Source organism: Oncorhynchus masou, unplaced genomic scaffold, assembly GCF_036934945.1.
Source record: "Oncorhynchus masou masou isolate Uvic2021 unplaced genomic scaffold, UVic_Omas_1.1 unplaced_scaffold_1477, whole genome shotgun sequence".
Lineage (NCBI taxonomy): Eukaryota > Metazoa > Chordata > Actinopteri > Salmoniformes > Salmonidae > Oncorhynchus > Oncorhynchus masou.
The window spans coordinates 69,451-97,446 of NW_027004766.1; the positions used below are offsets into that span (position 1 = coordinate 69,451).

General features: G+C 47.2%; 1 pseudogene; it reads left to right on the forward strand.

The window, feature by feature from the left end:
* LOC135530989 (lysosomal cholesterol signaling protein-like) lies at positions 1–27,987 on the forward strand (annotated as a pseudogene).
* The last annotated feature ends 9 nt before the right edge of the window (positions 27,988–27,996 follow it).

A 27,996-nucleotide genomic window follows, 5' to 3' on the forward strand; every position in this document is an offset into this window, starting at 1 on the left:
TGAACAATGGCACGAAAGGCCACAAATGAGAATTGTTAGTGCTATCAGGGATCCTTGGGACATAACCTTTACTCGAACATTAACCCTTACCATTTTACATGTTAACTTCAATTGGGGCAACGTCAATGTCGTGATGTGCCAAGGATCCCGAATAGCTTTACGCCAAATGATAATAGCATGCGTTTGTACTACCGTTAGCTAGCTGTCAACAGCAGTAGATAGGAAGAGTTAGACTAACGTTTTATATAGCTACATTTTTATTTAAAAAAAAAGACAATCGCATGTTAAATATGCAATATCTCGTTACCAGATGTGCAAGGTATGACGCTTTTATATTGTTGTATTTTCGCAATATGTTTTTAGCACGCGAGCTAACTAACGTTAGATGTAACTTACTATCAACGAATAGCATGCTAACTTTAGCTAGCTACAGTACCTAGCGCCAAAACCAATAATTGGCATCGTTTAAGACATCACGAGTTACACGTATAAAAGGTTAACTTTGTCAATCCTCACATGCTGAAATCCCCATGACTAGTTTTGAAAGCAGTTTCAATGCACAGTTGGGTGTAGGCTATAATGCAATATCTGTGGTATGAATGTCATCAGCACTGCACTCCTCGTAAATAGCTTTGTTTTGGTTCTTTTTGACAACAAATTCTCCCTCTCCTGTATAGGGTATTGGTAGGGCCAGGAGTTTTTCCTAGACTTGTCACTTGGTCAGGAAACGCTATTGGTCCTTGGTATTACATATGTTTTTCTGACAACCAAAAAAGTGTATGACTTATCCTACTACAACTCGCCGATTATTATTGTTTCAACAAGGGCATTGCGGATGTATTAGCCTGAACTGATGCCCAGCGTGACTGTTCTGTACTCCGATATCGAAAATATTCCCATCGGTGAAGTAATTTAGTGCTCCTACAACCACAAAACAACCATGAATACCTTCGTAGCCATCCATGGCAAGAACATATCCCACAATCCCCTCTCCTCCACCCAAGCCATGTCTATCGACAAGCTCTTCCCGGCTCTCCTGGAGTGTTTTGGGATCATCCTGTGTGGATACATCGCCGGTAGGACAGACATAATCACCTCCTGTCAAGCTAAAGGATTAGGGAACTTTGTGTCTAAATTCGCCCTCCCGGCGCTGCTCTTCAAGAACATGGTTCTGTTGGACTTTAATAACGTGATCTGGTCGTTCCTGTGGAGTATCCTGATAGCCAAGGTGTCGGTGTTCGCCCTGGTGTGTGTTCTGACGCTAGCCGTGGCCAGTCCGGAGAGCAGGTACAGCAAGGCAGGACTCTACTCCATCTTCGCTACGCAGAGCAACGACTTCGCCCTGGGGTATCCCATTGGTGAGGATAGTTGTCTTTTGGAATGTGATCGTAGTACTATAGGGCGTGTTGATTTTTCTTTGGAAAGTTCAACGTCTTTCTCAAAACAGTCCCAGCCGTTCCACACACATTCTGAAAGTAATCAGACCCCTTGACTTTTCCCACGTTGTTACTTTACAGCCTCATTCTAAAATTGATTACATAGTTTTTTCCGTCATCAATCTACACACAATACCCCATAATGACAAAGCAAAAACAGGTTTAGACATTTTTGCACATTTTTTTTTTTTAAATATATATATATATATCACATTTCCATAAGTATTCAGACTCTTTACTCAATTCTTTGTTGAAGCACCTTTGGCAGCGATTACAGCCTTGAGTCTTCTTGGGTCTCATGCTACAAGCTTGGGGAGATTCTCCCTTTCTTCTCTGCAGATCCTCTCTAGCTCTGTCAGGTTGGATGGGGAGCATCGCAGCTCAGCTATTTTCAGGTCTCTCCAGACATGTTTGATCGATCGGGTTCAAGTCCGGCTCTGGCTGGGCCACTCAAGGACACTCAGAGACTTTTCCCTAAGCCACACCTGCGTTGTCTTGGCTGTGTGCTTAGGGTCGTTGTCCTGTTGGAAGGGGAACCTTCGCCCCAGTCTGAGGTCATGAGTGCTCTGGAGCAGGTTTTCATTAAGGATCTCTGTGCTTTGCTCCGTTCATCTTTCCCTCGATCCTGACTAGTCTCCCAGTCCCCGCTGCCGAAAAACATCACCACTACATGATTCTGCCACCACCATGCTTCACTATAGGGATGGTGCCAGGTTTCTTTCAGACGTGATGCTTGGTTTTTGCTCTGACATGCACTGTCAACTGGGACCTTTATATAGTCAGGTGTGTGCCTTTCCAAGTTGTAGAAACCGCTCAAAGATGATCAATGGAAACAGGATGCACCTGAGCTCAATTTACAGTCTCATAGCAAAGGGTCTGAATACTTATGTAAATAAGTTATTTCTGTTTATTTTTAATACATTTGCAAACACTTCTCAAAACCTCTTTTCGCTTTGTCATTATGGCGTATTGTGTGTAGCTTGATGAGGAAAACATTTTAATTTAATACATTTTAGAATAAGGCTGTAACGTAACAAAATGTGGAAAATGTGAAGGGGTCTGAATACTTTCTGAATGCAATGTATTTGTTGGAACATCTGGGAGTCCCTGAGGAGTGGTTTGGAAACCATACAATAACATCTGCCACCCCCCGTCCCTGCAGTGGATGCCCTGTACAGGAACACATATCCAGAGTACCTGCAGTACATCTACCTGGTGGCTCCTGTCTCCCTGATGTTCCTCAATCCCATAGGATTTGCCTTCTGTGAGGTCCAGAAGTGGAAGGACCACCCAGAGAGACAGCAGGGCAAGTTGCAGATCGTCAGAGTGGTGCTGCTGCAGGTCATTTCATCTTGCTTTCTTCTGTGATCAATAGTTTTTCTTTGTTTTGCAAATGACATTAAATGGTGCTTTATTCTTTATTGGACTTGGAACATATTTAACATTCAATACAAGTAGTAAATACGCAGGATTTTGTAACAAATAAATTAGAGTGAAAGGATCTGTGTATCTTTTAGCTAGCTGTGATAAGAATGGAAATACATCTTAATATCACAGTGAATAATAAAGGCTAGAAAACATGGTGTCAGGGTGTCTTAGGGGGTTCAGGGGTCTTGAACATGGTGTCAGGGTGTGTTTTAGGGGTTGGGTTAACATGGTGTCAGGGTGTCTTAGGGGTTGGGTTAAACATGGTGTCAGGGTGTAGGGGGTTAAAACATGGTGTCGGGGAGTGTCTTAGGGGGGTTAAAACATGGTGTCAGGGTGTCTTAGGGGGTTGGGTTAAAACATGGTGTCAGGGTGTCTTAGGGGTTGGGTTAAAACATGGTGTCAGGGTGTCTTAGGGGGTTGGGTTAAACATGGTGTCAGGGTGTGTCTTAGGGGTTGGGTTAACATGGTGTCAGGGTGTGTCTTAGGGGTTGGGTTAAAACATGGTGTCTTAGGGGTTGGGTTAAAACATGGTGTCAGGGTGTCTTAGGGGTTGGGTTAAAACATGGTGTCAGGGTGTCTTAGGGGGTTGGGTTAAAACATGGTGTCTTAGGGGGGGTCTTGTTAAAACATGGTGTCAGGGTGTGGGGGGTTGGGTTAACATGGTGTCAGGGTGTCTTAGGGGTTGGGTTAAAACATGGTGTCAGGGTGTGTCTTAGGGGTTGGGTTAACATGGTGTCAGGGTGTCTTAGGGGTTGGGTTAACATGGTGTCAGGGTGTCTTAGGGGTTGGGTTAAAACATGGTGTCAGGGTGTCTTAGGGGTTGGGTTAAAACATGGTGTCGGGGTGTGTCTTAGGGGGTTGGGTTAACATGGTGTCGGGGTGTGTCTTAGGGGGTTGAGTTAAAACATGGTGTCAGGGTGTCTTAGGGGGTTGGGTTAAAACATGGTGTCAGGGTGTGTCTTAGGGTGTTAAAACATGGTGTCAGGGTGTGTCTTAGGGGGTTGGGTTAAAACATGGTGTCAGGGTGTCTTAGGGGGTTGGGTTAAAACATGGTGTCAGGGTGTGTCTTAGGGGTTGGGTTAAATCATGGTGTCAGGGTTGTTCATGGTTAGGGGTGTCTTAGGGGGGTTAAAACATGGTGTCAGGGTGTCTTAGGGGTTGGGTTAAAACATGGTGTCAGGGTGTCTTAGGGGTTGGGTTAAAACAGGGTGTCTTAGGGGGTTGGGTTAACATGGTGTCAGGGTGTGTCTTAGGGGGTTGGGTTAAACATGGTGTCAGGGTGTCTTAGGGGTTGGGTTAAAACATGGTGTCATGGTGTGTCTTAGGGGGTTGGGTTAACATGGTGTCAGGGTGTGTCTTAGGGGGTTGGGTTAATGGCAATAAGACAGATTTTTTGTGGACTGTAAAGAAAGTGGACAGTAAAATGTTATTCTATACAGTGGTGGCTGGTGGACATTGTGTCCCACTTTTATTCGAATCTATTTTATAGGTACTGAAGAACCCGATAGTGTTCATGGTGGTGGTCGGGATCGTGTCCCACTTTGCCCTGGGCCAGAGGATCCCTGCTGTGATGGAGGAGTTTGTGGATGGCCTGGCCAACTCCTTTGGAGGAGCAGCTCTCTTCTACCTGGGACTATCTATGGTGGGACAGGTGACGAAACTCACCAGGTCTACTGGAGTAGCCCTTATCCTGCTCATCACTGCCAAACTGTGAGTTACAGAAATGTCAAGAACTGACATTCCTTCAAGTCGTTATCAATCTATCCTGTAGGAATGGATGGATAGGGTGCTGACAATAGGGTACTGTCCTGTCCTAGTGGTACTCTACTGTCCTAGTGGTACTGTCCTAGTGGTCCTCTACTGTCCTAGTGGTACTGTACTGTCCTAGTGGTCCTGTCCTTGTGGTGTGGTACTGTCCTGTCCTAGTGGTGTGGTACTGTCTTAGTGGTACTGTCCTAATGGTACTGTACTGTCCTAGTGGTACTGTCCTAGTGGTACTGTACTGTCCTAGTGGTGTGGTACTGTCCTAGTGGTGTGGTACTGTCCTGTCCTAGTGGTGTGGTACTGTCCTAGTGGTACTGTCCTGGTACTGTACTGTCCTAGTGGTACTGTCCTAGTGGTACTGTACTGTCCTAGTGGTGTGGTACTGTCCTAGTGGTGTGGTACTGTACTGTCCTAGTGGTGTGGTACTGTCCTAGTGGTCCTGTCCTAGTGGTGTGGTACTGTCCTGTCCTAGTGGTGTGGTACTGTCTTAGTGGTACTGTCCTAATGGTACTGTACTGTCCTAGTGGTACTGTACTGTCCTAGTGGTGTGGTACTGTCCTAGTGGTGTGGTACTGTCCTGTCCTAGTGGTGTGGTACTGTCCTAGTGGTACTGTCCTAGTGGTACTGTACTGTCCTGGTGGTGTGGTACTGTCCTAGTGGTGTGGTACTGTCCTGTCCTAGTGGTGTGGTACTGTCCTAGTGGTACTGTCCTAATGGTACTGTACTGTCCTAGTGGTACTGTCCTAGTGGTACTGTCCTAATGGTACTGTCTGTACTAGTGGTACTGTACTAGTGGTACTGTACTGTGCCCTAGTGGTACTGCCCTAGTGGTACTGTCCTAGTGGTACTGTCCTAGTGGTACTGTACTGTCCTAGTGGTACTGTCCTGTCCTAGTGGTACTGTCCTGTCCTAGTGGTACTGTTCTGTCCTAGTGGTACTGTCCTGTCCTAGTGGTACTGTACTAGTGGTACTGTCCTAGTGGTACTGTCCTAGTGGTACTGTCCTAGTGGTACTGCCCTGTCCTAGTGGTACTGTCCTGTCCTAGTGGTGTGGTACTGTCCTAGTGGTACTGTCCTAATGGTACTGTACTGTCCTAGTGGTACTGTCCTAGTGGTACTGTCCTGTCCTAGTGGTACTGTCCTGTCCTAGTGGTACTGTCCTAGTGGTACTGTCCTAGTGGTACTGTCCTGTCCTAGTGGTACTGTCCTGTCCTGGTGGTACTGTCCTAGTGGTACTGTCCTAGTGGTACTGTCCTGTCCTAGTCGTACTGTCCTAGTGGTACTGTCCTAGTGGTACTGTCCTGGTGGTACTGTCCTAGTGGTACTGTACTGTCCTAGTGGTACTGTCCTAGTGGTTCTGTCCTGGTGGTACTGTCCTGTCCTAGTGTTACTGTCCTGTCCTAGTGGTACTGCCCTAGTGGTACTGCCCTAGTGGTACTGTCCTGTCCTAGTGGTACTGTCCTAGTGGTACTGCCCTAGTGGTACTGTCCTGTCCTAGTGGTACTGTCCTAGTGGTACTGCCCTAGTGGTACTGTCCTGTCCTAGTGGTACTGTCCTAGTGGTACTGTCCTGTCCTAGTGGTACTGCCGTAGTGGTACTGTCCTAGTGGTACTGCCGTAGTGGTACTGTCCTAGTGGTACTGTCCTGTCCTAGTGGTACTGTCCTAGTGGTACTGCCCTAGTGGTACTGTCCTAGTGGTACTGTACTGTTCTAGTGGTACTGTCCTAGTGGTACTGTCCTAGTGGTACTGTCCTGTCCTAGTGGTACTGTCCTAGTGGTACAGTGGTACTGTCCTAGTGGTACTGTCCTGTCCTAGTGGTACTGTCCTGTCCTAGTGGTACTGCCCTAGTGGTACTGTCCTAGTGGTACTGTCCTAGTGGTACTGCCCTAGTGGTACTGCCCTAGTGGTACTGTCCTGTCCTAGTGGTACTGTCCTAGTGGTACTGTCCTAGTGGTACTGTCCTAGTGGTACTGTCCTAGTGTCCTAACACAGTGGTATCTGTCTGTCTCTCCTATGTAGGCTGGTGATGCCTCTCATCTGTAAGGACATGGTCGACCTGCTGGACTCTACAGGTTCCAACAGCAGCAGTCTGAACCACTCCAGCCTGTCCAACTATGCCTTTCTCTACGGGGTGTTCCCCCCTGCTCCCAGCGTAGCCATCTACGCATCACAGTACAACATGGAGCTGGACGTGGTGAGTTGGTACCCCACACACACACACACACACACACACCACAGTACAACATGGAGCTGGACGTGGTGAGTTGGTACCCCCCACACACACACCACCGGACAACATTGAGCTGGAAGTGGTGAGTTGGTACCCCAAACACACACACACACCACAGTACAACATGGAGCTGGAAGTGGTGAGTTGGTACCACACACACACACACCACAGTACAACATGGAGCTGGACGTGGTGAGTTGGTACCACACACACACACACGCACCACAGTACAACATGGAGCTGGACGTGGTGAGTTGGTAACACACACACACACACACACACACACACACACACCACAGTACAACATGGAGCTGGAACTGGTGAGTTGGTACCACAAACACACACCACAGTACAACATGGAGCTGGAAGTGGTGAGTTGGTAACACACACACACACACACACACACACACACACACACACCACAGTACAACATGGAGCTGGAACTGGTGAGTTGGTACCACAAACACACACCACAGTACAACATGGAGCTGGAAGTGGTGAGTTGGTAACACACACACACACACACACACACACACATCACAGTACAGTACAACATGGAGCTGGATGTGGTGAGTTGGTACCACACACACACACACACACACACACAGTACAACATGGAGCTGGAAATGGTGAGTTGGTAACACACACACACACACACACAGTACAACATGGAGCTGGAAGTGGTGAGTTGTATTTAATTTCTTAGCTAATAGCCACCTTTCTAGACAGCCAGGGCTTGTATTTACACATCTCTCTCTCTACCTCTGTCTGTCCTCCTGTAGGTGACGTCAGGGATGGTGATCAGCACGTTCCTGTCTGCCCCCATCATGTCTCTCTCTACCTCTCTGTCTGTCCTCCTGTAGGTGACGTCAGGGATGGTGATCAGCACGTGCCTGTCTGCCCCCATCATGTCTCTCTCTACCTCTCTGTCTGTCCTCCTGTAGGTGAGCGTCAGGGATGGTGATCAGCACGTTCCTGTCTGCCCCCATCATGTCTCTCTCTACCTCTCTGTCTGTCCTCCTGTAGGTGACGTCAGGGATGGTGATCAGCACGTTCCTGTCTGCCCCCATCATGTCTCTCTCTACCTCTCTGTCTGTCCTCCTGTAGGTGACGTCAGGGATGGTGATCAGCACGTTCCTGTCTGCCCCCATCATGTCTCTCTCTACCTCTCTGTCTGTCCTCCTGTAGGTGACGTCAGGGATGGTGATCAGCACGTGCCTGTCTGCCCCCATCATGTCTCTCTCTACCTCTCTGTCTGTCCTCCTGTAGGTGACGTCAGGGATGGTGATCAGCACGTTCCTGTCTGCCCCCATCATGTCTCTCTCTACCTCTCTGTCTGTCCTCCTGTAGGTGACGTCAGGGATGGTGATCAGCACGTGCCTGTCTGCCCCCATCATGTCTCTCTCTACCTCTCTGTCTGTCCTCCTGTAGGTGACGTCAGGGATGGTGATCAGCACGTGCCTGTCTGCCCCCATCATGTCTCTCTCTACCTCTCTGTCTGTCCTCCTGTAGGTGACGTCAGGGATGGTGATCAGCACGTGCCTGTCTGCCCCCATCATGTCTCTCTCTACCTCTCTGTCTGTCCTCCTGTAGGTGACGTCAGGGATGGTGATCAGCACGTGCCTGTCTGCCCCCATCATGTCTCTCTACCTCTGTCTGTCCTCCTGTAGGTGACGTCAGGGATGGTGATCAGCACGTGCCTGTCTGCCCCCATCATGTCTCTCTCTACCTCTCTGTCTGTCCTCCTGTAGGTGCGTCAGGGATGGTGATCAGCACGTGCCTGTCTGCCCCCATCATGTCTCTCTCTACCTCTCTGTCTGTCCTCCTGTAGGTGACGTCAGGGATGGTGATCAGCACGTGCCTGTCTGCCCCCATCATGTCTCTCTCTACCTCTCTGTCTGTCCTCCTGTAGGTGACGTCAGGGATGGTGATCAGCACGTGCCTGTCTGCCCCCATCATGTCTCTCTCTACCTCTCTGTCTGTCCTCCTGTAGGTGACGTCAGGGATGGTGATCAGCACGTGCCTGTCTGCCCCCATCATGTCTCTCTCTACCTCTCTGTCTGTCCTCCTGTAGGTGACGTCAGGGATGGTGATCAGCACGTGCCTGTCTGCCCCCATCATGTCTCTCTCTACCTCTCTGTCTGTCCTCCTGTAGGTGACGTCAGGGATGGTGATCAGCACGTTCCTGTCTGCCCCCATCATGTCTCTCTCTACCTCTCTGTCTGTCCTCCTGTAGGTGACGTCAGGGATGGTGATCAGCACGTGCCTGTCTGCCCCCATCATGTCTCTCTCTACCTCTCTGTCTGTCCTCCTGTAGGTGACGTCAGGGATGGTGATCAGCACGTTCCTGTCTGCCCCCATCATGTCTCTCTCTACCTCTCTGTCTGTCCTCCTGTAGGTGACGTCAGGGATGGTGATCAGCACGTGCCTGTCTGCCCCCATCATGTCTCTCTCTACCTCTCTGTCTGTCCTCCTGTAGGTGACGTCAGGGATGGTGATCAGCACGTGCCTGTCTGCCCCCATCATGTCTCTCTCTACCTCTCTGTCTGTCCTCCTGTAGGTGACGTCAGGGATGGTGATCAGCACGTGCCTGTCTGCCCCCATCATGTCTCTCTCTACCTCTCTGTCTGTCCTCCTGTAGGTGACGTCAGGGATGGTGATCAGCACGTGCCTGTCTGCCCCCATCATGTCTCTCTACTCTCTGTCTGTCCTCCTGTAGGTGACGTCAGGGATGGTGATCAGCACGTGCCTGTCTGCCCCCATCATGTCTCTCTCTACCTCTCTGTCTGTCCTCCTGTAGGTGACGTCAGGGATGGTGATCAGCACGTGCCTGTCTGCCCCCATCATGTCTCTCTCTACCTCTCTGTCTGTCCTCCTGTAGGTGACGTCAGGGATGGTGATCAGCACGTGCCTGTCTGCCCCCATCATGTCTCTCTCTACCTCTCTGTCTGTCCTCCTGTAGGTGACGTCAGGGATGGTGATCAGCACGTGCCTGTCTGCCCCCATCATGTCTCTCTCTACCTCTCTGTCTGTCCTCCTGTAGGTGACGTCAGGGATGGTGATCAGCACGTGCCTGTCTGCCCCCATCATGTCTCTCTCTACCTCTCTGTCTGTCCTCCTGTAGGTGACGTCAGGGATGGTGATCAGCACGTGCCTGTCTGCCCCCATCATGTCTCTCTCTACCTCTCTGTCTGTCCTCCTGTAGGTGACGTCAGGGATGGTGATCAGCACGTTCCTGTCTGCCCCCATCATGTCTCTCTCTACCTCTCTGTCTGTCCTCCTGTAGGTGACGTCAGGGATGGTGATCAGCACGTGCCTGTCTGCCCCCATCATGTCTCTCTCTACCTCTCTGTCTGTCCTCCTGTAGGTGACGTCAGGGATGGTGATCAGCACGTGCCTGTCTGCCCCCATCATGTCTCTCTCTACCTCTCTGTCTGTCCTCCTGTAGGTGACGTCAGGGATGGTGATCAGCACGTGCCTGTCTGCCCCCATCATGTCTCTCTCTACCTCTCTGTCTGTCCTCCTGTAGGTGACGTCAGGGATGGTGATCAGCACGTGCCTGTCTGCCCCCATCATGTCTCTCTCTCTCTGTCTGTCCTCCTGTAGGTGACGTCAGGGATGGTGATCAGCACGTGCCTGTCTGCCCCCATCATGTCTCTCTCTACCTCTCTGTCTGTCCTCCTGTAGGTGACGTCAGGGATGGTGATCAGCACGTGCCTGTCTGCCCCCATCATGTCTCTCTCTACCTCTCTGTCTGTCCTCCTGTAGGTGACGTCAGGGATGGTGATCAGCACGTTCCTGTCTGCCCCCATCATGTCTCTCTCTACCTCTCTGTCTGTCCTCCTGTAGGTGACGTCAGGGATGGTGATCAGCACGTGCCTGTCTGCCCCCATCATGTCTCTCTCTACCTCTCTGTCTGTCCTCCTGTAGGTGACGTCAGGGATGGTGATCAGCACGTGCCTGTCTGCCCCCATCATGTCTCTCTCTACCTCTCTGTCTGTCCTCCTGTAGCTGCGTCAGGGATGGTGATCAGCACGTTCCTGTCTGCCCCCATCATGTCTCTCTCACCTCTCTGTCTGTCCTCCTGAGGTGACGTCAGGGATGGTGATCAGCACGTGCCTGTCTGCCCCCATCATGTCTCTCTCTACCTCTCTGTCTGTCCTCCTGTAGGTGACGTCAGGGATGGTGATCAGCACGTGCCTGTCTGCCCCCATCATGTCTCTCTCTACCTCTCTGTCTGTCCTCCTGTAGGTGACGTCAGGGATGGTGATCAGCACGTTCCTGTCTGCCCCCATCATGTCTCTCTCTACCTCTCTGTCTGTCCTCCTGTAGGTGACGTCAGGGATGGTGATCAGCACGTTCCTGTCTGCCCCCATCATGTACGTGTCAGCCTGGCTGCTGACCATCCCCCTGATGAACCCCAAGCCACTGGTCACTGAGCTGCAGAATGTCAGCTTCAACATCAGCATCTCAGCCTGGTCGCACTGGTGAGGGTTCTCTCTATTTATGTTCTGTTTCTCTCTCTCTCTGTTTCTGTCTCTGTCTCTCTCTCTGTTTCTGTCTGTCTCTCTCTCTGTTTCTGTCTGTCTCTCTCTCTGTTTCTCTCTCTCTCTCTGTTTCTCTCTCTCTGTTTTCTCTCTCTCTCTGTTTCTCGCTCTCTGTTTCTCTCTCTGTTTCTCTCGCTGTCTCTCTGTCTCTCTGTCTGTCTCTCTCTTCTCTTTCTCTCTTACATGAAAGGCCAATGAAGAAGGCAGACTTTGATACTGTTTTCAATATGCTTAGTTGTGGTCCTGTCTGACTTTAGCTGATTGAAGCAAGGGGTTGATCAGGGCTTACTGTATCCATGGTGTTGATCAGGGCTTACTGTATCCATGGTGTTGATCAGGGCTTACTGTATCCATGGTGTTGATCAGGGCTTACTGTATCCATGGTGTTGATCAGGGCTTGCTGTATCCATGGTGTTGATCAGGGCTTGCTGTATCCATGGTGTTGATCAGGGCTTACTGTATCCGTGGTGTTGATCAGGGCTTGCTGTATCCGTGGTGTTGATCAGGGCTTGCTGTATCCGTGGTGTTGATCAGGGCTTGCTGTATCCTTGGTGTTGATCAGGGCTTGCTGTATCCATGGTGTTGATCAGGGCTTGCTGTATCCATGGTGTTGATCAGGGCTTACTGTATCCGTGGTGTTGATCAGGGCTTGCTGTATCCGTGGTGTTGATCAGGGCTTGCTGTATCCGTGGTGTTGATCAGGGCTTGCTGTATCCTTGGTGTTGATCAGGGCTTGCTGTATCCTTGGTGTTGATCAGGGCTTGCTGTATCCTTGGTGTTGATCAGGGCTTGCTGTATCCATGGTGTTGATCAGGGCTTGCTGTATCCATGGTGTTGATCAGGGCTTGCTGTATCCATGGTGTTGATCAGGGCTTGCTGTATCCATGGTGTTGATCAGGGCTTGCTGTATCCATGGTGTTGATCAGGGCTTGCTGTATCCATGGTGTTGATCAGGGCTTGCTGTATCCATGGTGTTGATCAGGGCTTACTGTATCCATGGTGTTGATCAGGGCTTGCTGTATCCATGGTGTTGATCAGGGCTTACTGTATCCATGGTGTTGATCAGGGCTTGCTGTATCCATGGTGTTGATCAGGGCTTGCTGTATCCATGGTGTTGATCAGGGCTTGCTGTATCCATGGTGTTGATCAGGGCTTGCTGTATCCATGGTGTTGATCAGGGCTTGCTGTATCCATGGTGTTGATCAGGGCTTACTGTATCCATGGTGTTGATCAGGGCTTACTGTATCCATGGTGTTGATCAGGGCTTGCTGTATCCATGGTGTTGATCAGGGCTTGCTGTATCCATGGTGTAGAATGCAGCTTTAATGATAGAGGATTCATACCAATGGCTTTTTAAAATTCTAATCTACTCTGCAAAGACTTTTGACAACTTTTTTTTTTTTTACCTTTATTTAACCAGGCAAGTCAGTTAAGAACAAATTCTTATTTTCAATGACGGCCTAGGAACAGTGGAACGACAGATTTGTACCTTGTCAGCTCGGGGGTTTGAACTTGCAACCTTCCGGTTACTAGTCCAACGCTCTAACCACTAGGCTACCCTGCCGACCCACTTGAGTGGGTTCCTGCTGTATTTAAACACTGGATACACTGAAACACATCGTGTTTGTGTTTGTAGGTGTGGACCATCGCTGTCATTCTCCTCAGTAAGAAGTTCAAGAGGCTCCCACACATGTTTTCTATGAATCTCTTCCTGGCACAGGTTATTACATATATGTCCTTCATATACAGTACATTCTAAAGGGTTATTACATATATATCCTTCATATACAGTACATTCTAAAGGGTTATTACATATATGTCCTTCATATACAGTACATTCTAAAGGGTTATTACATATATGTCCTTCATATACAGTACATTCTAAAGGGTTATTACATATATCCTTCATATACAGTACATTCTAAAGGGTTATTACATATATATCCTTCATATACAGTACATTCTAAAGGGTTATTACATATATCCTTCATATACAGTACATTCTAAAGGGTTATTACATATATGTCCTTCATATACAGTACTTTCTAAAGGGTTATTACATATATGTCCTTCATATACAGTACATTCTAAAGGGTTATTACATATATCCTTCATATACAGTACATTCTAAAGGGTTATTACATATGTCCTTCATATACAGTACATTCTAAAGGGTTATTACATATGTCCTTCATATACAGTACATTCTAAAGGGTTATTACATATATGTCCTTCATATACAGTACATTCTAAAGGGTTATTACATATATATCCTCCATATACAGTACATTCTAAAGGGTTATTACATATATATCCTTCATATACAGTACATTCTAAAGGGTTATTACATATGTCCTTCATATACAGTACATTCTAAAGGGTTATTACATATATCCTTCATATACAGTACATTCTAAAGGGTTATTACATATATATCCTTCATATACAGTACATTCTAAAGATTTATTACATATATATCCTCCATATACATTACATTCTAAAGGGTTATTACATATATATCCTTCATATACAGTACATTCTAAAGGGTTATTACATATATATCCTCCATATACAGTACATTCTAAAGGGTTATTACATATGTCCTTCATATACAGGACATTCTAAAGGGTTATTACATAAATGTCCTTCATATACAGGACATTCTAAAGGGTTATTACATATATCCTTCATATACAGGACATTCTAAAGGGTTATTACATATATATCCTTCATATACAGGACATTCTAAAGGGTTATTACATATATGTCCTTCATATACAGTACATTCTAAAGGGTTATTACATATATATCCTTCATATACAGGACATTCTAAAGGGTTATTACATATATATCCTTCATATACAGGACATTCTGAAAGGGTTATTACATGTATATCCTTCATATACAGTACATTCTAAAGGGTTATTACATGTATATCCTTCATATACAAGACATTCTGAATGTATTCAGACCCCTTGACTTGTTCCACATTTTGTTATGTTACAACCTTATTCTAAAATGGATGAAAAATGTTTTTGCCTCATCAATCTACGCACAATACCCCATAATGACATCACAATACCCCATAATGACAAAGCAAAAACTGTTTAAAAAAATATGTTTTTAGAAAAAACTCAAACGGAAAAATCACATTTCCATAAGTATTCAGACTCTTTATTCAGTTCTTTGTTGAAGCACCTTTGACAGCGATTACAGCCTTGAGTCTTCTTGGGGATGATGCTACAAACGTGGCACACCTGTATTTGGGGTGTTTCTCCCATTCTTCTCTGCAGATCCTCTCAAGCTCTGTCAGGTTGGATGGGGAGCATCGCACCACAGCTATTTTCAGGATTCCCCAGAGATGTTAGGTCGGGTTCAAGTCCGGGCTCTGGCTGGGCTACTCAAGGACATCTCCAGACTTGTCCTGCTACCACTCCTGCATTGTCTTGTCTGTGTGCTTAGGGTCGTTGTCCTGTTGGAAGGTGAACCTTCGCCCCCAGTCTGAGGTCCTGAGCGCTCTGGAGCAGGTTTCCATCATGAATCTCTCTGTGCTTTGTGCCGTTCATCTTTCCTTCGATCCTGACTAGTCTCTCAGCCGCTGCCACTGAAAAACATCCCCACAGCCTGATGCTACCACCACCACGCTTCACCGTATGGTGCCAGGTTTCCTCTAGACATGATGCTACCACCACCACGCTTCACCGTAGAGATGGTGCCAGGTTTCCTCCAGACATGATGCTACCACCACCACGCTTCACCGTAGGGATGGTGCCAGGTTTCCTCCAGACATGCTACCACCACCACGCTTCACCGTAGGGATGGTGCCAGGTTTCCTCCAGACATGATGCTACCACCACCACGCTTCACCATAGAGATGGTGCCAGGTTTCCTCCAGACATGATGCTACCACCACCACGCTTCATCGTAGGGATGGTGCCAGGTTTCCTCCAGATGTGCTGCTACCACCACCACGCATCACCGTAGGGATGGTGCCAGGTTTCCTCCAGACATGATGCTACCACCACCACTCTTCACCGTAGGGATGGTGCCAGGTTTCCTCCAGATGTGCTGCTACCACCACCACGCTTCACCGTAGGGATGGTGCCAGGTTTCCTCCAGACATGATGCTACCACCACCATGCTTCACCGTATGGTGCCAGGTTTCCTCCAGACGTGATGCTACCACCACCACGCTTCACCATAGGGATGGTGCCAGGTTTCCTCCAGATGTGATGCTTGACATTCAGGCCAAAGTGTTCAGTCTGGTTTCATCAGACCAGAGAATCTTGTTTCTCATGGTCTGAGAATCTTTATGTGCCTTTTACTGAGAGGTGCTTCCATCTGGCCACTCTACCATAAAGGCCTGATTGGTGGAGTGTTGCAGAGATGGTTGTCCTTCTGGAAGGTTCTCCCACCTCCACAGAGGAACTCTGGAGCTCTGTCATAGTGACCTTCGGGTTCTTGGTCACCTCCCTGACCAAGGCCCTTCTCCCCGATTGCTTAGTTTGACTGAGCAGCCAGCTCTAGGAAGAGTCTTGGTGGTTCCAAACTTGTTCCATTTAAGAATGATGGAGGCCACTGTGTTCTTGGGGACCTTTAATGCTGCAGACATGTTTTGGTACCCTTCCCCAGATCTGTGCCTCCACACAATCCTGTCTCAGAGCTCCACGGACAAGTCCTTCGACCTCATGGCTTGGTTTTAGCTCTGACATGCACTGTCAACTGTGGGACCTTATATAGACAGGTGTCTGCCTTTCCAAATCATGTCCAACCAATTTAATTTACCACAGGTGGACTCCAAGTTGTAGAAACATCTCTAGGATGATCAATGGAAACAGGATGCACCTGAGCTCAATTTCAGTCTCATAGCAAAAGGTCTGAATACTTATGTAAACTGAAATATCTTATTTATTTGTAATCAAATTTGCAAACATTTCTAAAAACCTGTTGTTCGCTTTGTCATTATGGGCTATTGTGTGTCGATATATTAGGAAAAATTGAATTTAATGCATTTTAGAATAAGTCTAACTTAACAAAATGTGGAAAAGGTTAAGGGGTCTGAATACTTTACGAAGGCACTGCACATAATGTTTTCTATATTCTATAAAGTTGAAATCGGAAGTTTACATACACTCAGGTTGGAGTCATTAAAACTTGTTTTTCAACCACAAATTTCTTGTTAACAAACAATAGTTTTGGCAAGTCGGTTAGGACATCTACTTTGTGCATGACACAAGTAATTTTTCCAACAAATGTTTACAGACAGATTATTTCACTTATAATTCACTGTATCACAATTCCAGTGGGTCAGAAGTTTACATACACTAAGTTAACTGTACCTTTAAACAGCTTGGAACATTCCAGAAAATGGTCATGGCTTTAGAAGCTTCTGATAGGCTAATTGACATCATTTGAGTCAATTGAAGGTGTACCTGTGGAAGTATTTCAAGGCCTACCTTCAAACTCAGTGTCTCTTTGCTTGACATAATCAAAAAAAAAATCAGCCAAGACCTCAGAAAAACAATTGTAGACCTCCACAACTCTGGTTCATCCTTGGGAGCATTTTCCAAACACCTGAAGGTACCACGTTCAGGAAACAAGTACAAAGGTATCTATATCCACAGTAAAACGAGTCCTATATCGACATAACCTGAAAGGCCGCTCGGCAAGGAAGAAGCCACTGCTCCAAAACCACCATAAAAAAGGCAGACTACGGTTTGAAACTGCACACGGGGACAAAGATCGTACTTTTTGGAGAAATGTCCTCTGGTCTGATGAAACAGAAATAGAACTGTTTGGCCATAATGACCATTGTTATGTTTGAAAGAAAAAGGGGAGGCTTGCAAGCTGAAGAACACCATCCCAACCGTGAAGCACGGGGGTGGCAGCATCATGTTGTGGGGGTGCTTTGCTGCAGGAGGGACTGGTGCACTTCACAAAATAGATGTCATCACGAGGTAAAAGATTATGCGGATATATTGAAGCAATATCTCAAGACATCAGTCAGGAAGTTAAAGCTTGGTCCCAAATTGGTCTTTCAAATGGACAATGACCCCAAGCGTACTTCCAAAGTTGTGGCAAAATGGCTTAAGGACAACAAAGTCAAGGTATTGGAGTGGCCATTACAAAGCCCTGACCTCAACCCTACCCGAAATATTTGATGCAAGTTAAACAATTTAAAGGCAATGCTACCAAATAATAATTGAGTGTATGTAAACATCTGACCCACTGGGGATGTGAAAGAAATAAAAGTTGAAATAAATAATTCTCTCTACTATTATTCTGACATTTCATATTCTTAAAATAAAGTGGTGATCCTAACTGACCTAAGGCGGGTAATTTTTACTAGGATTATGTCAGGAATTGTGAAACTGAGTTTTTAAATGTATGTAAACTTCCGATTTCAACAGTACACAAGTGATATATAGTAATGTGTCTCTCCTTGTCCCTGTAGTTCCTAGTGTGTGTCGGTATGATCCTGTGGAACTTCGTAGTGAAGCAGGAGGACATCTTGGGACAGGTGTTGACATTCACACTGCTCTATGGGTCACTCTACAGCACATATGTCTGGACTGGTATGTACCATGTGTCTGGACTGGTGTCTGGACTGGTATGTACCATGTGTCTGGACTGGTGTCTGGACTGGTATGTACCGGACTGGTATGTACTGTGTGTGTGTGTGGACTGGTATGTACTGTGTGTGTGTGTCTGGACTGGTATGTACTGTGTGTGTGTGTCTGGACTGGTATGTACTGTGTGTGTGTGTGTGTGTGTGTGTCTGGACTGGTATGTACCGTGTGTGTGTCTGGACTGGTATGTACTGTGTGTGTGTGTCTGGACTGGTATGTACTGTGTGTGTGTGTGTGTGTGTGTGTGTGTGTGTGTGTGTGTGTCTGGACTGGTATGTACCGTGTGTGTGTGTCTGGACTGGTATGTACTGTGTGTGCGTGTCTGGACCGGTATGTACTGTGTGTGTCTGGACTGGTATGTACCGTGTGTGTGTCTGGACTGGTATGTACTGTGTGTGTCTGGACCGGTATGTACTGTGTGTGTGTGTGTGTGTGTGTGTGTGTGTGTGTGTGTGTGTGTGTGTGTGTGTGTGTGTGTGTGTGTGTGTGTGTGTGTGTGTGTGTCTGTCTGTGTCTGGACCGGTATGTACCGCGCGCGTGTCTGGACCGGGTATGCACCGCGCGTGTCTGGACCGGTATGCTGTACTGTATCTGTGGAATAACCCTGAGTTGGTTCTGTCTGGGTCTGACTACAGGTCTCATTCCTCTCTGTTTGGTTCTGACCAAGAAGGACAATTTGCTGAGGATTCCACCTTGGGTCTTCATGGTCTTTGGCTGGGGGTATGTCGTGTGTGTGTGTGTGTGTGTGTGAAACAGTGTATTGTATGTTTGTGTTCCTCAAACTTAACCTTACAGCGTTGTTCTCTTCCACAGCATACCGTTCCTCATCCTTGGAGGTCTGCTCCTGGCAGGAGAGAGGATGCCCGATACTATAGACTCTGCCTTCCTCTATGGCAGGGCTCAGGTGAGAGGATGCCCGATACTATAGACTCTGCCTTCCTCTATGGCAGGGCTCAGGTGAGAGGATGCCCGATACTATAGACTCTGCCTTCCTCTATGGCAGGGCTCAGGTGAGAGGAGGCCTGATACTATAGACTCTGCCTTCCTCTATGGCGGGGCTCAGGTGAGAGGAGGCCTGATACTATAGACTCTGCCTTCCTCTATGGCGGGGCTCAGGTGAGAGGATGCCTGATACTCTAGACTCTGCCTTCCTCTATGGCAGGGCTCAGGTGAGAGGATGCCTGATACTATAGACTCTGGCTTCCTCTATGGCAGGGCTCAGGTGAGAGGATGCCTGATACTATAGACTCTGCCTTCCTCTATGGCAGGGCTCAGGAGAGAGGATGCCTGATACTATAGACTCTGCCTTCCTCTATGGCAGGGCTCAGGTGAGAGGATGCCCGATACTATAGACTCTGCCTTCCTCTATGGCAGGGCTCAGGAGAGAGGATGCCTGATACTATAGACTCTGCCTTCCTCTATGGCAGGGCTCAGGTGAGAGGATGCCTGATACTGTAGACTCTGCCTTCCTCTATGGCAGGGCTCAGGTGAGAGGATGCCTGATACTGTAGACTCTGCCTTCCTCTATGGCAGGGCTCAGGTGAGAGGATGCCTGATACTCTAGACTCTGCCTTCCTCTATGACAGGGCTCAGGTGAGAGGATGCCTGATACTGTAGACTCTGCCTTCCTCTATGGCAGGGCTCAGGTGAGAGGATGCCTGATACTGTAGACTCTGCCTTCCTCTATGGCAGGGCTCAGGTGAGAGGATGCCTGATACTGTAGACTCTGCCTTCCTCTATGGCAGGGCTCAGGTGAGAGGATGCCTGATACTATAGACTCTGCCTTCCTCTATGGCAGGGCTCAGGTGAGAGGATGCCTGATACTATAGACTCTGCCTTCCTCTATGGCAGGGCTCAGGTGAGAGGATGCCTGATACTATAGACTCTGCCTTCCTCTATGGCAGGGCTCAGGAAAGGGGCCACCTGTGATTTTAGTTTACTGGAATACAGATCCACTGTATAGTTCTCCCTGAGTTGACTACACTTTACAGATCACATAGATCTGGAGCCAGTCCTAAAGGTTTTACACTTTACAGAGATCTGGAGCCAGTTCTAAAGGTTTTACACTTTACATCACATATGTCAGAGTCAAGGCCCTGGGCCACATCCGGCCCGCGAGAAGGTTTTTTACGGCCCCTGGGATGATCTTGATTTATTATTAGAACCGGCCCGCAGACCGCAGCAAGCCGGCAGCCCGCAGATCTTTTACACGCACCAATACTACATTTCCCACAATGCAACGGTGACGCACCGAGCAGTAGGCTGCTTCATTTCAATATTTATTGGCACAGCAGTCGTCAGCATCACAGTAAAATTAACTTTCAGATACCCATCAAAAATGGCAAAACGGAAGGTGGACACTGAGAACCGGGGGTTTCAAACAAGGTGGGAGTCGGAGTATATGTTCACGGAGGTAGCTGGAAAACCTGTGTGTCTTCTGTGTGGAGAAAGTGTGGCGGTACTGAAAGAGTATAATCTGAGACGACATTATGAAACGAAACACGCGGACAAAAACAAGAATATGGACATGGAACAAAGGCTACAAAAGGCAGAGGAATTAAAACGAGGCCTCAAATCTCGACAGGCTCTGTTCAAAAAGCCAAATCACAAGGCCAGGCTGCTGTCAAGGCCAGTTTTATTTTGGCAGAAGAGATCGCTAAATCAGCCCGGCCATTTACGGAGGGGGATTTCATCAAAAACTGCATGATTAAAGTTTGTGACGAAGTTTGCCCAGAAAAAAGGCAACTCTTTTTAAATGTGAGTCTGAGCAGAAACACCATTGCCGAGAGAGTAGACCAGTTGTCCATCAATCTAAAAGAGCAGCTTGTGAAAAAGGGAAAAGATTTCATTGCATATTCCTTGGCTGTGGATGAGAGCACCGACATTTCTGACATTGCCCAGTTGTCAATTTTCATCCGCGGAGTGGACTCCAGCCTAAGCGTGACAGAGGAGTTTTTGGCTTTACGTCCTATGCATGGCACAACTACGGGGCATGATTTGTATGAAGAGGTGTCAAGATGTGTAAATGAGATGGAGCTGCCTTGGGAAAAACTCGTGGGTTTGACAACCGACGGAGCACCTGCGATGTGTGGACACAGGAGCGGACTGGTGGCGAAGATACGGGAAAAGATGCAAGAGGAAAACGCGACAGGTGAGCTGACAGCTTATCATTGTATCATACACCAGGAAGCGTTGTGCGGTAAAGCCTTGAAAATGGAGCATGTAATGAGCATCATCACGCGCACAGTTAACTTTATCAGAGCCAAAGGTTTGAATCACCGCCAGTTCAAGGCATTTCTGACGGAGTTAGAAACGGAGCATGGTGATTTGCCTTATCACACAGAGGTGCGATGGCTAAGCCAGGGAAAGGTGCTTCAAAGATGTTTCGAGCTTCGTGAGGAGATTTGTCTGTTCTTGGACAGCAAAGGGAAAGACACAACACAACTCCGAGACGAAATGTTTCTGTGTGAAATGGCTTTTCTGTGTGACATTACGAGTCATCTGAATGCAATGAACTTGCAGCTGCAGGGTCGGGATCATGTCATCTCTGATATGTACAGTACAGTGAAGGCATTTAAAACCAAACTGACTCTGTGGGAGACGCAGATGCGGAAAGAAAATTTGAGCCACTTTCCCAGCTGCCAGACCATGAAAGAGAAGCTCTCTACCAGTGCGTTCCCGAGCGCACAGTTGGCTGATAAAATAGGTATGCTTGCCGCTGACTTTCGACGCCGATTTGCTGACTTTGAAGCACAAAAAAGCAGGTTGGAACTGCTCGGTAACCCATTTGCTGTTGACGTGGAAAGCTCACCACCAAACCTCCAAATGGAGTTGATTGACCTCCAATGCAATGATGCACTGAGGGCAAAATATGCGGCAGTGGGTGCTGCGGAGTTCGCCCGTTTCCTCCCCGACACAATGCCCCAGCTGCGCATCCAGGCTGCTCAAACGTTGTCTATGTTTGGCAGCACATACCTGTGTGAACAACTTTTTCTTTGATGAACCTGAACAAAATATCACACAGAAGTCGACTTACTGCTGAACACCTCCACTCAATTCTGAGGATTTCCTCAGCTCAGAGCCTTACCCCGAACATTGATGAACTTGTGGAAAAGATGGGACACCACCAAGTATCACCCTCAACCTCAAACAAGTGAACATTACTGTGCAATCACATATTTAGAGTTTTTACTCAGTTCAAGTTTAAAAGTTAAAGTTTAATATTTGTTTTCACTGCATGTTACTTCTCCTTAAACAAAGTGTTGTTTTTGATTAATAGATTTTTGCACTTTATTTTATTGTATTTCAATCCAATTATATTTTAAAAATATTTCAGTTGAGTGGATGATAGAAAATTGCTATTATTGTTTTTTTCTTTGAAGTAAATTTAGCCCACTTTTGCTAAAATAGAAAATATAGGCTACTGATGGTGCCTTGAATACCGGTTTCTTTCATTTAATGTTCATGTTATGGGGATTTTTATATAAAGGAAATTTGTCTTTTGTGTCTGTTGAAAATTAAAGATTACTGACAGAGCCATAAGAAAATATTGCTTTATTTATCTGATCATATTGGAATATATTTGTTAGGTTTTCAGTAGGTTCAATTAGGTTCACTAGACTATATGCGTCATTTAAAAATTTTTCAATGAACATTCGAACAGTCCGGCCCTCGGCTTGTAGCTAAATTTTTTATTTGGCCCTCCGTCCATTTGACTTTGACACCCCTGCTTTACATAGATCTGGAGCCAGTCCTAAAGGTTTGACACTTTACAGATCACATAGATCTGGAGCCAGTTCTAAAGGTTTGACACTTTACACATCACATAGATCTGGAGCCAGTCCTAAAGGTTTGACACTTTACAGATCACATAGATCTGGAGCCAGTCCTAAAGGTTTTACAGATCACACATCTGGAGCCAGTTCTACAGGTTTTACAGATCACATAGATCTGGAGCCAGTCCTAAAGGTTTACCTCTCTCTCTCTTTCCCCTCTCTCAGATCATCAGTACTGCAGTAGTAGTCTCCTGCAGCATCTTGGTAGGTGGTTTCTCTCTGATGGGTCTCAGCCAGGGCACCAAGGAGAACCAGAACTACCAAGCCCTGGAGAGAGCCTCCAACACAGGTACTATAGAGGACCTGAGGCCCCCTGGACACCAGGAGGACCTGAACTACCAAGCCCTGGAGAGAGCCTCCAACACAGGTACTATAGAGGACCTGAGGCCCCCTGGACACCAGGAGGACCAGACCCACTCACTAGAGCCCTCAGCACCAGAGACCAGCAACAACAGTGGTAGGTCACTAGACACATTATTGTTTTTTCTAGTTCTGTAAACTTGGGTGCATTGGTTTACTGGGGATTTTGTGTTGAACTTCGTATGTAAAACCTTAAATTGCCAACCTAATAAACAGTAGTTTGATTTAACTCAGAACTGTGTCTGTGTGTTGTTGTTGTGTTCCACCCAGACTGTTGTAGCTGTACACAGCCTGTGCCCGACATGATCTACGGCGCCACCAGGAAGGACACTCCCACGTCTCTAACAGGTACAGGAACACAACGTGAATGACTACAGCTCTGTTTGGAGTTGTGTTCTAGGTTTATGGGCTGATACTTCGGGCCGTGCTGACCTGTTGTGTCCACTGTGGCTTGTGTTGACTGTGATGCTGTTGCAAAACGTTTTGCTACGGTGTGCAGTAATGAATACAACCCTGTTGACTTGTTGTACTGTACCCTCCAGGCCAGTGTGGGGCGCTGTGTGAAACCCAGCAGCAGCGTAGTCCACCGGTCCAGGATGACAGACAGCTGGTCAGACACGTCCTGTTGTGTCTACTCCTCATAGTTTCCCTGCTGGCTGTGAGTGTTATCTACGGCTCTGTTCTACTCTATTCTGTTCTGCTCTGTTCTACTCTATTCTGTTCTATTCTACTCTATTCTGTTCTACTCTGTTCCACTCTACTCTATTCTGTTCTGCTCTGTTCTATTCTGTTCTATTCTACTCTATTCTGTTCTATTCTAATCTACTCTGTTCTGTTCCACTCTACTCTATTCTGTTCTGCTCTGTTCTACTCTATTCTGTTCTATTCTAATCTACTCTGTTCTGTTCCACTCTACTCTATTCTGTTCTGCTCTGTTCTATTCTGTTCTATTTTACTCTACCCTGTTCTATTCTGTTCTGCTCTGTTCTATTCTGTTCTATTTTACTCTACCCTGTTCTATTCTGTTCTGCTCTGTTCTATTCTGTTCTATTCTACTCTACCCTGTTCTATTCTGTTCTGCTCTGTTCTATTCTGTTCTATTCTACTCTACCCTGTTCTATTCTGTTCTGCTCTGTTCTATTCTGTTCTATTCTGTTCTGCTCTGTTCTATTCAGTTCTATTCTACTCTACTATGTTCTATTCTGTTCTACTCTATTCTGCTCTGTTCTGTTCTGTTCTACTCTGTTCAATTCTGTTCTACTGTTCTATTCTTTTATTGCTTGGCCGTGTCCCCTTTCTCTATCTACCCTTGTCCCTGAAGTGTGCACTAGTTCACTCCAATCTCCAACCTCTTCCCTGAATCGGCATTAACTCTGAAGTGTGCGCTTTTCATTCCCCCTCTCGCATGTCTTTCAGAACCTGTCCAGTTGTCTATGGTGGTTGTTCAACCAGGACCCTGGTAGACTGTACCTGGAGCTGCAGTTCTTCTGTGCTGTGGCCAACTATGGACAGGTACGTTCTCGTGTCTATTAGATCATGAGAATACGAAGGGATTTGACCGTTGCTTACTTTACCTCTCGTGTTTCTCAGGGCTTCATTTCGTTTGGTATCTTTGGCCTGGACAGGCATCTGATCATTCTGCCATTCAAGAAGAGGTGAGCGAGGAACTAGGTACTTACTTCAGAGAGCATAGTGCATCGTTGTATGTTGTATTGTCCCAACATCAGCACCTCCTCCTGTATGTTGTATTGTCCCAACATCAGCACCTCCTCCTGTATGTTGTATGGTCCCAACATCAGCACCTCCTCCTGTATGTTGTATGGTCCCAACATCAGCACCTCCTCCTGTATGTTGTATTGTCCCAACATCAGCAGCACCTCCTGTATGTTGTATGGTCCCAACATCAGCAGCACCTCCTGTATGTTGTATTGTCCCAACATCAGCACCTCCTCCTGTATGTTGTATTGTCCCAACATCAGCACCTCCTCCTGTATGTTGTATGGTCCCAACATCAGCAGCACCTCCTGTATGTTGTATTGTCCCAACATCAGCACCTCCTCCTGTATGTTGTATGGTCCAAACATCAGCAGCACCTCCTGTATGTTGTATTGTCCCAACATCAGCACCTCCTCCTGTATGTTGTATGGTCCCAACATCAGCACCACCTCCTGTATGTTGTATGGTCCCAACATCAGCACCTCCTCCTGTATGTTGTATGGTCCCAACATCAGCAGCACCTCCTGTATGTTGTATTGTCCCAACATCAGCACCTCCTCCTGTATGTTGTATTGTCCCAACAGCAGCACCTCCTGTATGTTGTATTGTCCCAACATCAGCACCTCCTCCTGTATGTTGTATTGTCCCAACATCAGCACCCCCTCCTGTATGTTGTATTGTCCCAACATCAGCACCTCCTCCTGTATGCTGTATTGTCCCAACATCAGCAGCACCTCCTGTATGTTGTATTGTCCCAACATCAGCACCTCCTCCTGTATGTTGTATGGTCCCAACATCAGCACCTCCTCCTGTATGTTGTATTGTCCCAACATCAGCACCTCCTCCTGTATGTTGTATTGTCCCAACATCAGCACCTCCTCCTGTATGTTGTATTGTCCCAACATCAGCACCTCCTCCTGTATGTTGTATTGTCCCAACATCAGCACCTCCTCCTGTATGTTGTATTGTCCCAACATCAGCAGCACCTCCTGTATGTTGTATTGTCCCAACATCAGCAGCACCTCCTGTATGCTGTATGGTCCCAACATCAGCACCTCCTCCTGTATGTTGTCCCAAAGTCAGCACCTCCTTCTGTATGTTGTCCCAACATCAGCACCACCTCCTGTATGTTGTCCCAAAGTCAGCACCTCCTCCTGTATGTTGTCCCAAAGTCAGCACAGGGCCTGATCTAAGCCAGACTTGCCTGAGCCAGGTAGTGTGGCTGTAGAAGATGTGGTGGTTCTGCCCTCTAAGGGGCCTGTGTGTGTCCTGTCCACCAGGTTAGTGAGCCTATGGCAGGGCAGGGAGAGTGAGGAGGAGCCCCCCCCTGTGGTTCCAGAGGAGATCAGGCTGACCTGCACTCAGTTTGTCCGCTATCATAAAGACCAGTGTGTTCAGGACATAGTGTCCATCAGAAGGTAGGCCACAACATAAACATCAATGATCATTTATTTCATTTATTTATCATTTTTTGTAGCATGATTTCACTCCCAGGACACGTCTGATTGGTGCAGAATCAAAGCTCTAGAATCTATATTAAAACCGTTGACTTGGGTCTCTCGAGTGTCACAGCGGTGTAAGACACTCTATCACAGTGCAAGCTGCGTCACTACAGATCCTGGTTCGATCCCAGGCTGTGTTGCAGCCGGCCGCGACCGGGAGACCCATGAGGCGGCACACAATTGGCCCAGCGTCGTTCGGGTTAGGGAGGGTTTGGTCGGCCCGGGATGTCCATTTCCCATCGTGCTCTAGTGACTCCTGTGGCGGTCCGGGCGCAGTGCACGCGGCCACGGTCGCCAGTTGTACGGTGTTTCCTCCGACACATTGGTGCGACTGGCTTCCGGGTTAAGCGAGCAGTGTGTCAAGAAGCAGTGCGGCTTGGCAGGGTTGTGTTTCACCTCTCCAGAGTCTGTACGGGAGTTGCAGCGATGGGACAAGACTGTAACTACCAATTTGGATATCAAAAATATGGGAAGAAAAAGTGGGTAAAATTATTTAAAAAAAAAATTATAAATACAATTTAAAAAAATAAACGGTTGACTCTTAAATGCATGTTACCTACGAGTTGAACTCGTTCTCTACTAACATCCTCTCTATGCATGGCCTGGGATTTTACCCCAGATAATATCTTGCATGTTTCTACCACTAATCCTGTCTTTAGAAATGCATTATTGCATTGTACACTCTGTGGTAGGTTCAGTCCGTTCAGTCTTCTTCTTTGGTAATGCATTATTGTACACTCTGTGAACGGACTGAACTTACCACAGTCTTCTTCGTTGGTAATGCATTATTGTACACTCTGTGAACGGACTGAACCTACCACAGTCTTCTTCGTTGATAATGCATTATTGTACACTCTGTGAACGGACTGAACTTACCACAGTCTTCTTCGTTGGTAATGCATTATTGTACACTGAACGGACTGAACCTACCACAGTCTTCTTCGCTGGTAATGCATTATTGTACACTGAACGGACTGAACCTACCACAGTCTTCTTCGCTGGTAATGCATTATTGTACACTGTGAACGGACTGAACCTACCACAGTCTTCTTCGCTGGTAATGCATTATTGTACACTCTGTGAACGGACTGAACTTACCACAGTCTTCTTCGTTGGTAATGCATTCTGGTTTTGGAGTGGTACACAATCCTGGTAGCTACTTTTCACCTTCTTGACTTCCTGTTTCTCTTACGGAACTCTCATCCTCACTAGCACTCCTTTTCTCTGTCCGTTGTCCTTTCTCCTCTTCCTTCATATCTCCACCCTAGTGCTTCTGGGGAAAGCCTGAACCCTGGGACAGTGGCTGAATCCTCCCTTTGATACGCAGGTGTGAGGGGGAGAGGGTTCAGGAGAGGGAGCGCTCCAGGGAGAGACCTGGTCAGGGACTTCTCCTCCATCCCAGGCCCGGACTCAGGTCACTTTCCTGGGCAGTGATCTGGTGGACTGGCTGGTGAGGGTGGGTCTGGCCCGGGACAGGGGGGAAGCCCAGCTCTATGGGGCTCAGCTCCAGCAAGGAGGGATACTGCAACACCTCGCACACCAGTTTGGC